The 7,225-nt window shown below is 41.2% G+C and overlaps 1 protein-coding gene across 2 annotated transcripts in view; it reads left to right on the top strand.

The window, feature by feature from the left end:
- The window catches only part of SIMC1 (SUMO interacting motifs containing 1), a 102,280-nt gene that overhangs the window by 86,395 nt on the left and 8,660 nt on the right, over positions 1-7,225 (top strand). The window lies entirely within an intron of this gene.

Consider the following 7,225-nt stretch of genomic DNA (forward strand, 5'->3'; position numbering starts at 1 on the left):
TAGGCAGCATATATATGGGTTTTGTTTTTGTATCCATTCAGCCAGTCTTTGTCTTTTGGTTGGGGCATTTAATCCATTTAATAATCAAGGTTATTATCGATATGTATGTTCCTATTACTATTTTCTTAATTGTTTTGGGTTTGTTTCTGTGGGTCTTTTTCTTCTCTTTTGTTTCCCGCTTAGAGAAGTTTCTTTAGTGTTTGTTGTAAAGCTGGTTTGGTGGTGCTGAATTCTCTTAGCTTTTGCTTGTCTGAAAAGCTTTTGACTTCTCCATTGAATCTGAATGAGATCCTTGCTGGGTAGAGTAATCTTGGTTGTAGGTTTTTCCTCTTTCATCACTTTAAGTATATCCTGCCACTCCCTTCTGGCCTGCAGAGTTTCTGCTGAAAAATCAGAAATCCCTTATGGGGATTCCTTTGTATGTTATTTTTTGGTTCTCCCTTGCTGCTTTTAATGTTTTTCTTTGAATTTAATTTTTGTTAGTTTGAATAATATGTGTCTTGGTGTGTTTTTCCTAGGGTTTATCCTGTATGGGACTCTCTTTGCTTCCTGGACTTAAGTGACTCTTTCCTATCCCATGTTAGGGAAGTTTTCAACTATAATCTCTTCAAATATTTTCTCAGACCCTTTCTTTTTCTCTTCTTCTTCTGGGACCCCTATAATTCGAATGTTGGTGTGTTTAGTGTTGTCCCAGGGATCTCTGAGATTGTCTTCAATTCTTTTCATTCTTTTTTCTTTATTCTGCTCCTTGACAGTTATTTCCACCATTTTGTCTTCCAGCTCACTTACTCGTTCTTCTGCCTCAGTTATTCTGTTACTGATTCCTTCTACTGTATTTTTTATTTCAGTTATTGTGTTGTTCATCTCTGTTTGTTCTTTATTTCTTCTAGATCTTTGTTAAACATTTCTTGTATTTTCTCAGTCTGTGCCTCCATTCTATTTCCGAGATTCTGAATCATCATTACTATAATTACTCTGAATTCTTTTTCAGGTAGATTGCCTATTTCCTCTTCATATTTTTGGTCTTGTAGGTTTTTACCTTGCTCCTTCATCTGTAACATGTTATTTTGCTGTCTTTTTTTTTTTTTTTTTTTTTTTTAATGAGTGGGACTCTGTTCTTGTCTTACTGGTTGTTTGGCCTGAGGCTTCCAACACTGGGGTTTGTAGGCTACTGGGTAGAGCTGGGTCTTGGTGCTAAGATGAGGAACTCTGTGAGACCTCACTCCAATGAATATTCCCTGGGGTCTGAGGTTCTCTGTTAATCCAGTGGTTCGGACTTGGAACTCCCACCGCAGGAGCTTCAGCTTTACCCTGACGGGCTCATGAACCAAGATCCCACAAGCTGCCTGGGGTGGCAAAAAAATAAAATACAATAACAAAGGAAAAAATAAAATTAGACTAGGAAACTAACAGATATGTTAGGAAGAATATAAAAATAAAAATATAGATGAATCAACAACCGGAAGGTACAACAGTGCCACAGTAGTAAAAAAGAGGAGGGAAAAAAAGGGGGGGTGGGGGAGGAGGCCTTGGCTGCAGAGGGCAGGGCCTAAGCAAGAGCAAGGTTTATGTGGTGGGTGGGGCCAATACTCAGGACCCACAGGGCTGGAACAGGCCCTGGGGACTGTGGGGGATGGGGCTTAGGCTCAAGGAACAGAAGGTGCCCAGGCATGTCCCCCATCCCTTGTCTGAGAGGGCAGGAGACCTCACCTGGGAGCCCAGCAGGCTTCCTGGGCTCGAGTGGGTGGGACAAACGCCCTCCTCTCCTCTCCTGCTCCTCCAGTCTGGGAGGGCCCCTCACCCCTGCCTCTCCTGATCTCCCCGCCTCCCTCCTATGCCCTCAAGGACCTACACAGCCTGGAGGGGGCTTTGGAGCACAGGGGGCTTTGGAGCACAGGCCTGGGAGCTCAGCAGGCTCCCTGTACCCGAGTGATAGGGGCGATCACCCTCCGCTCCTCCCCCACTCCTCCCAGATGGCTCCTCCCAACTGCCTCTCCTGATCTCCCTGCCTCCCTCCTATGCCCCCAGGATCCACGCAGCCTGGATGGGGCTTTGGAGTGGGGGGTACCGGCCTGGGAGCTCAGCAGGCTCCCCGGCCCAAGTGGGCCAAGCAATTGCCCTCCCTCCTCTCCCGCTCTTCCTGGAGAGTCCCTCCCGCCTGCCTCTCCTGATCTCCCTGGCCTCAGGGGTGCCGATCCTGTCTGGCCTCCACTTCTCCTCCCCCATCAGTCCCCCTACATCCTACCGGTTCACTTTGGGGTTCCTCCCATCTCCTTGGGCATCAGAGTCCCCCACCAGCGGCCGGCAGGCGCCCTAGTTGCAGGGAGACGCTAACTCCACGTCTTCCCACATCTCCATCTTGACTCTGCTCTCCTACTGTTGACTTTTAAGAGTCTTTATATATTCTAGATACAATCCTTTTTCAGATCTGTAGTTTGCAAATATTTTCTCCCATTCTGTAGTTTGTCTTTTCATCCTCTTTAACCAGGTCTTTCAAAAAGCAAGTTTTAAATTTTAATGAAGTCCAGCTTATCAGCTTTTTCTTTTATGGAAAATGCTTTTGTGCCAAAGATTCCTTAGGATTGTCTGTGTAGACCATCATGTCATCTGCAAATAGGGAAAGTTTTATTTCTCTTTTTTCCAATCAGTATGCCTTTTATTGCCTTACTGCACTGGCTAGAACTTCCAGTACTATGTTGAATAGCAGTGATGAAAGCAGACACCTTTGTTCATGATCTAGGGGAAAGCATTCAGTTCATTAATTATTGATTAATTAAAATTTGAGTTCACCATTAATTATGATGCCAGCTATAGGTTTTTTTGTAGATGTTAGATGTAGATGTAGATTAATAAGTTGAAGAAGTTCCCTTCTATTCCTAGTTTTCTCAGTTTCTATCATGAGCAGGTATTGAATTTTATCACATGCTTTTTCAGCAAATGTGTTACTTTTTTTTAATGGTTGCTCTTGGAATTACAATATGCATTCTTAACTTACTAGAGTCTGCCTTGAATTAATATTATATCATAACATGTAATGTAAGAACCTTATAACTGTGTATTTCCATTTACGCCACTCCCATCCTTTGTGCTATTGTTGTCATATATTTTACTCCAGAATGGGATCATATTTTTGCTTTAAACATTTAGTTGTTTTTAAAAGAAATTCAGAGATGGTGGGGAAAGTCTTTATACTGCCTAACTGTGATATTATGACCTGTAATAAGAAATATATATATTTGATCTTCATCCTGTTCCTGGCACAGAGCTCTTTTGGAGTTTTTTAAGTGATAAGAGTGATCAAGTTATCTTTGTTATGTTAGTGAGGGGTCTTTCAGAAAGCATTTAGTGACCTAAGGATAGGAGCTGGTTGCCAGGGGAACCATGTAATTAGAGGATTGGGACTCCAACCCTCCACTCCCAGCCCTCCCCCCACCCCACCCCCACCTCCTGGGAAGGGGCAGGGGCTGGAGGTTGAGTTCAATTACCAATGGCCCATGATTTAATCAGTCATGCCTATCTAATGCAGTTTCCTTGAAAACCCAAAAGGACTGGGTTCAGAGAGCTTCCAGGTTGGTAAACAGGTGGAGATGCCTGTAGAGTGATGTACCCAGAGAGCATGGAAGGGCCTCACCCTTTCCCCATACCTTATGCATCTCTCCCATTTGGCTGTTCTTGAGTTATATCCTTTTATAATAAACTGGTAATCTAGTAAGTAAAGTGTTTCTCTGAGTTCTGTGAGCCACTGTAACAAATTAATCAAACATAAGATGAGGTTCTGGGAACCTTCGATCTATAGCTAGGTGGTTCAGAAGCACACAGGTCAACAACCTGGACTTTCCAATTGGCATCTGAAGAGAGAGTGGGAGGGCAGTCTTGTAGGATTGAGCCCTTAACCTGTGGGATCTGACACTATGGTAAATAGTGTCAGAATTGAGTTAATTGCTTAGTGGTGCTGAAATAAAACACACATCAGATCCACATAGCTACCATTTTGGGTATTCTTCTTTCTTGAAGATCCAAGTTCCATTTGGTATCATTTCTCTTCCACCTAAAGAACTTAACTTCTTTTAACATTTTTTGTAGTGCAGTTCTACCGTAATGAATTCTCTCAGTTTTTGTTTATCTGGAAATGTTTTTATTTTACCTTCATATATGAATGGTGTTTTTACTTGATATGAGTTCTAGATTGATAGGTATTTTTAATTTATTTTAAAGATGTTCCATTTTCTTCTGGCTTGTTGATGAGAAGTCATTAGAATTTCTTACTTTTCTTCTCTTATATGCCATGTGTCTTTTTTCTCTGACTGCTTTGTTTTGTTTTCAGAAATTTGATTATTATAACTACGTGTGGTTTCCTTTATGTTTATCCTGCTTGGGGTCTATTGAGATTCTGGAATCTGTGAGTTGATATTTTTTATCAATTTTTGAAATATCTTGGCCATTATTTTTTATATTTTTTGCCCCAAACTTTCATCTTCTGGGAATTCAAGTACATATACATTAAGCTGTATGACACTGTTCCACAGAACACTGAGGATCTGGTGTTTTCTACTGTTGTTGTTTTGTTTTATTTTGTTTTGACTTGTCTTTTTTTTTCTCTTTTTCACTTTGGATAGTCTTCATGCTCCCTGATCTTTTCTTTTGTGGTGCCCAATTGTTGCTAAGCCTATCTAGTGATTTTTTTTTTTTCAGGTATTGTGTTTTTCAGCTCTAGAATCTTCATTTGGTTCATTGTTACAGCGTCCATTTCTCTTTGCTAAGTGTCCCCATCTAATCACTGATTATATATATCTTGGTTAGTTGGTTGGCTGGTTGGTCGGCTAGTTGGTTGGTTGGTTGGTTAATTTTGAACATATTTATAATAGCTGTTCTAAAGTCCTTGTCTACTAATTCTAACATCTGTATCAACTCTTAGCCTGTTTCTATGGACATTTTGCTCCTCATTATGGATCACATTTTCCTGCTTTTTCCCCTGTCTAATAATTTTTTACTGTGTGCTGAACATTATGAATGCCACATTGTTGAGAGTCTGAAATTTGCTGACTTCCTTTAAAGAATATTGAGTTTCATTCTTGCAGACAGTGATTTACTGGCAGATAAGCTTTCTCCTTTTAAGACTTGTTTGTAGGATTTGTAAGGGTGTTCTAAATCAACCCTTCTTAAGATACTAGTCTTGTAGCTTAGTCTTTCTGGGTTTGCACCTGAATGTCCAACATGTTCAATGAGATCTCTCATCTAGCTCACTGAAACACCATATCTTTCAGCACTGGGCACTCTCCCGAATCCCCAGTCAGCTCATAGCTCCTCACTAGCTGTTCTCTCCCAGGCTTTAGGATCTTCTCCCTGTCCGTGTGCCAGGGGGGCCCCTTACACATTATTTCTTGAGCACCCTCTTCTCTGACACCTCAGCTCTACTGAACTCCAGTCTCCGTTTGCTCTGCCCAACAAGCCCACTGCTTTCTGTTTGGGACCCACGCTTTCCTCTGCCTTAGTTAGAAAGTGCCCACAGCAAGAAATCTGGGGTAAAGGTGGGTTCACCACCTTTGTTTCCTTCCTCTCAAGAATAATAGTCATTTGTTGTAGCTTGTCCAGTGCCTGAAGATAGTTATTTCATATATTTTGTACAGGTTTATAATTATTGATAACAGGAGAGTAAATACAATACCAGCTATACTTGTTAAGGCTGGATCTGGATGTTAACCTTCCTCTGTATCTTGTTTTTAAATTTTGAATTTGAATTGCTATAGATAATTGTACCTCCATTTCCTACTATGTCCAATACATTAAAATTACTTTGTTGTCCCTTGGATATTTCTGGGTTTGCCATCTTGGGTTATAAAACCAGGACAAATGCAGGCCCTGGAATAAAAATTGGAAGAGAAAAAACAGTTTGAAATAAAAAGTTATTAAATAGGAAAACTGTCTTGTGAAAGTAATAGGCCAAATACAGAGGAGAAATTAAACTTTAAAAGAATTGGGGGAATATCTTATAAATGTAATAATTTAGAGTCCTTTGTATTAAAAAAGAAAATTTATCAGAGTAGGTATAGAATCGTACTTAAAAAAACACACACACACACATTAAAGAGATAAAATGGGGCTTCCCTGGTGGCGCAGTGGTTAAGAATCCGCCTGCCAATGCTGGGGACACAGGTTCAAGCCCCGGTCCGGGAAGATCCCACATGCCGCAGAGCAACTAAGCCCGTGTGCCACAACTACTGAGCCTGTGCTCTAGAGCCCATGAGCCACAACTACTGAGCCTGCATGCCACAACTACTGAAGCCAACATGCTACAACTACTGAAGCCCGCGTGCCTAGAGCCCGTGCTCTGCAGCAAGAGAAGCCACGGCGATGAAAAGCCTGCACGCTGCCAAGAAGAGTAGCCTACGCTCGCCGCAACTAGAGAAACCTCGCGCACAGCAAAGAAGACCCAACACAACCATAAACAAATAAATATATGTATATATATATATATATACACTTATTTATTTTTTTAAAAAGAGAGATAAAATGGATTTTCACAAATATTACAGACTTTTTAAAACTTTTGAATGGTAAGAAGCAAAGGTTTTAAAGTATTTATTCTGCTTTTTTACCCTTGCTTTTACACAAATAATACATGTGCCTGGTGGAACAGGAAAGGGAAAGGGGAAAAAAGAAAGTAAAAATGAATGGATACTTTTTTATTTATCATTTTTATAAGTGACAGTGACACAAAGAGCACCCTATTTTTCCAGATGTTGCAAAACTGCAAAGGGGCAGTTGTAGAAGAAAGAACTCTGAGATCTGGAGCTAGGTCTGTTGCTGCCATCTCCTTATCTGCTCATGAGCCGTCTATTCCTCAGAACTGCTATGACAAGCAGACCTGGCAAGAACCACCAAACAAACCTTCAGGCAAAAACCTTCAGGCAGTCCAGAGATTCACCCTGTGCATCTGAGATTCATAACTTTTTTTTTTGGAAGCTGACATTGCTTTTAGAACAATGAGTTTGATTCACCTTCCTGAAGCACAGCCCCCGTTTTACAGCTCTCCTGCTCAGAAACCTCTGAATGTGCTCCAACCCACACTCGCTGGCCAAGCCTTGCCCTGCATAGGGTGACAAAGTCAAGGGCCAGAGTCCCTCTGGGACTCTTAAGTCCTAGACTTGAAATTTAAGAAGGCTGCAGTGCCCCAGCTATGACTTTTTTTTTTTTTTTTTTTTTTTTTGGTATGCGGGCCTCCCTC

This window comes from Physeter macrocephalus, chromosome 2 (assembly GCF_002837175.3).
Source record: "Physeter macrocephalus isolate SW-GA chromosome 2, ASM283717v5, whole genome shotgun sequence".
Lineage (NCBI taxonomy): Eukaryota > Metazoa > Chordata > Mammalia > Artiodactyla > Physeteridae > Physeter > Physeter macrocephalus.